Source organism: Chiroxiphia lanceolata, chromosome 2, assembly GCF_009829145.1.
Source record: "Chiroxiphia lanceolata isolate bChiLan1 chromosome 2, bChiLan1.pri, whole genome shotgun sequence".
In the NCBI taxonomy this organism is placed as follows: Eukaryota; Metazoa; Chordata; class Aves; order Passeriformes; family Pipridae; genus Chiroxiphia; species Chiroxiphia lanceolata.
Window position 1 is genome coordinate 30,348,148 of NC_045638.1, and position 4,018 is coordinate 30,352,165.

A 4,018-nucleotide genomic window follows, 5' to 3' on the forward strand; every position below is an offset into this window, starting at 1 on the left:
AAGTCATAGTCTCATAATAGAGAAGTAACTTGACTAAAAATAGCTACAGCTCAAATTTTCAGTTTGAAAATGCCACAGCAAAAATGAAAGTTTGCACTAATTTTGGAAAACAGATTTTTGTATGAATCTCTGACCACCTCACCAACCAGCGAGGGAAGATGAGTTACTTCTCACAGTTTTTCACATCTTCTTTTTCATCCAACATACACTATGCTGAGGTACTAACTGAAAAACCTAAATTGTGAAACTGTTTTCATCATATATTGCAACACATCCAACTCTTGCAAACACAGTCTAAACCTGTTTGCTTTTAGCTGGCAGTAGTCTGTTTAAATCTTTTATCGCTATGTACCAGTTATATTAATTCTTGATAGAGGCTAAGTTATATTCGATAGTGTTTTTCATCATTATCTGTCCTTGATGTCAAAAAGCAGGTTACAGACTGATAATGTGTCTGTTAGAGCCTCATATATTTCTTAGAAATTTTAAAGTACACAAGTTGAACATTTTCAAACTTTCTTCTGCATCACAGCATCACAGAATAATTGAGGTTGGAAGAGGCCTCTGGAGGTCCTTGGATCCAGCCTCTCGTCAGAGCACTTACAACTGAGATCTAAACACTTAGAAGGACGGAGATTCCACAGCCTTTCTGGGCACATGTTACGGCATTTGACCGTGCATATGGTGACATTTTTTTTTCCTAATATGTAATATAAATTTCCCATGTTCTTATTAGAGCCAGTTACTTTTTTGTCCCATCTCTGTGCTCCTTTAAGAACAGTCTGGCTCTATACGTCTCTCTCTGTTTTTATTGGATTCTTGTCGATAGAAATAGGGCCTCTTATCCTCTCCCTATATGACCTGTGCTCTTTGTGGTCCTTCCCTGAATTCCACTATGTCATTGCCTCCCTCACTTGTACCGGGTTTATTCCATCCCAGATGCAGCTCTTTGCACATGCCTTGGATTGAACCTTGTGCGTTTCGCATCAGGCCATTTCTTCAGCCTGTTGCTGTCCAAAACAGCAGCCCTCTGCTCCAATGCGTCAACTATCCCTCCCCAGTTTGATTTTCTGTCTGAAAATCCATTGCTTGTGCAGTCTGTCCCATTGTCAAGGTCATCAATAACGCTGCTGAACAGTATTGGTGCTGATATCAGTCCCTGAGAGATACCACTGCTAATGTGCTATGAGCTGAGGTTTGTATGTTGGTCCACCATGGACTTTGGTCCCACTGTTTTTCCACTCACATTTGTAGACTTATCTGTATGTCATTAACAGAGATTGTACAAAGGACCTTGCTCAAAACAAGGTATGTAGCATCCTGTGTTCTCCCACTGTCCACAGCACAGCTGGATATGCATTATATGTTTCTAAAACAATAGCTGTAGTTTTTCAACCCTTGAAAGAGTCAGGAACATAAAGTTGTACATTCAATAGAATATACTATCAATTTTACATATCATCTTCTAAACGTACTTTGTCCAATGCTATAAGAAATTAATGTTGCATACACTACAAATAATAGCTTGCTACAAAAACTTCTAAACATTCCTTTGAGTGGTCAGTCTTTTGCACTTCACAACCATGTGAACTGGTTGTGAAGCTGTGTAGGATCATCAAATCTCAACACTGTAGGAAACCCCAAGACCAAACCGTTTAATATGTTTACACAAAGGGCTGGTGTATATTAAATGCATATGTGGTGAGGGGAGTACATTCCACATGCTGTCTGAAGTTATCCTATTTCATAGTAGCAGGAGCTGGTTTTCATAGTTTGGAAATCACCAGAGACTTCGCCACTGACATCAGTGTGAGATAAGTCACTGCTTATTCCTGTCCTTTCTTTATTTCTTTATTGCCAGCAATTCAGTGTATACTTTTTCATATATGAAGTATCCACAGACAAGGTTTTACAATTGAGGACATACAACTCTGTATGACTGTGGTTAATATGGCAAAGAGACACTTCTATTCCTTTAAAATATGTTATTATAAGAGAGTCAGCATTGTATTCTTAATGCCAGATTCTGAGCTGCTGTTTACAAGTTGTGCCGCATGGGTTTCAGGAGACTACAGCAGTATGCACACCCTGAAAAAACTCCCTGTGTTTAATTCTAAAGTTGACAGACTAATTTCTAGCTGGTCAGAATCTCTGAGTGCCTCTTCACCCACGAGATGGCAGGATGACTCTGTTCTATTAAGAAGTTAGAGCAAATCTGCACTCTGGAGTCCCTTGAGGTGCCAAAACCAGGGAAGCACAGGTCAGAAATTAAAGGACATTAAATCTCTATGTGGACAGTATAGTTCAGCAACAAAATTGCCTCGGTTCTCTTTATTTTAAGCTTAAAACATCCAAACTGAATCATCTTTAAGCTTTGAATGTTTACTCCTATGTTATTACTTTTATGGTTATTTATTTTATGTTGAAAGCAGAGATTTTTTTTGCACAGGGCAGACTGTCATTCTGTTATTCCACAAGGGCAGACTGCTTAGTGTAAAATAGCCAATTTTAATTAAAAACATGTGGTTTTAAATTTAGATTCTTTATAAGTTGCATTTCACAAAATCACAGAATGAGGATGGAAGGGGCCTCTGGAGGTTATCTAGCCAACCCCCCTCACTCAAGATTGCGCTGTGTCCAGGCAGTTTTTGAGTGTCTCCAAGGCTGGAGACTCCACAACTTCCCTGGGCAAGCTTTGCCAGTGCTGGGTCACCCTCACCACCCTCATCATAAAAAAAACCCTGTTTTCTGATGTTCAGCAGGAACCTCCTGTTTTCAAATTTGTGCCCATTGCCCCTGGTCCTGTCACTGGGCATCACTGAGAAAAGCCTGACTCCCTCTTCTTCATAGCCTCCCTTCAGATGAAAGACTTCTCTTCGCCAGGCTGAAGAGTCCCAGCTCTCTCCACTTTTCTTCATAGGAGAAATGCTCCAATCCCTTCACCAACTTCATGGCCCTTTGTTGTAATCTCTCCAGTATGTCCATGTCTCTCTTCTACTGAGGAGCCAAGAACAGAACACAGGACTACAGATGTGGCCTCAGCACTGCTGAAATTGTAATGATGCTGTAAAACTATTCCACAGTTCTTTTCATGCTTTCTCTCTGACACTACAAATGGGATAACATCTGTAGAAAGACATCCATTTTAATGCATAGCTCAGATTTCTTTACTAACCATCAAGGCATACCAAAAAATCTGTGACAATTGCAGCATTTTTTAGTCACTATTATGGTCACATACTCACCCCCTCGTTCTGTACATGTTCTTTGCCACTCCCTGTATTTGCCCCTTTTCTTTCTGTCAAGGCCATGCTGTTCACTGCTGGCATACCGTATTAAGAGTTGTCAGGTTTTGCTCGATTACTTTCCTCTTTTTTTTCTTGGTTGACCACAAAACTTGATACAAAAGTAATGTCAGTACAAGAGCCATTTATCAAGTTTGTTTTTCACCACCATAACTATGTCTGGCTAACAGAAGTCAATGAGACAGCAGTATGTTTCAGAGTAGTTTGATTCATTTCTGACCCCACGCACTTCCTCATTGTACCTTCTCCTGATCCCTTTCCAACTTCAAAATTGATCCTAGACTTCTTGTTTCCAAGATACTCGCTTCTCATCTTTTCTTGTTCATCAGATACCCAGGACTCAGACTGTATTAAAAACTGATCCTGTTATAATCTTGGAAGTGAATGTTAAGTCTTACTCAGAAGCTTATGTGAAAAATCTTTATAATGTATAGCAACAGGCTTTCCTGCTTTTACACATGCCTTAGTATTCTTTCTGTGGGAAGAAATGGTACTGTAGGAATAAACCAAGTCTCCTACAGCAGCATGAATCCTTTTTGTGGAGCTTCCACAGAGACAGTAAGGTTTGTCCAGAGGGGATCTTTAGGAACAGGACCCCACACTGCACACAATCTAACAAGGCAATAACAAAATGCAACATTAGATGCTTTATACTTGTGGTGAAGTGAGCAATGATAGAACAGTTGAAAATATAACTCATCAGTGAAAAACTG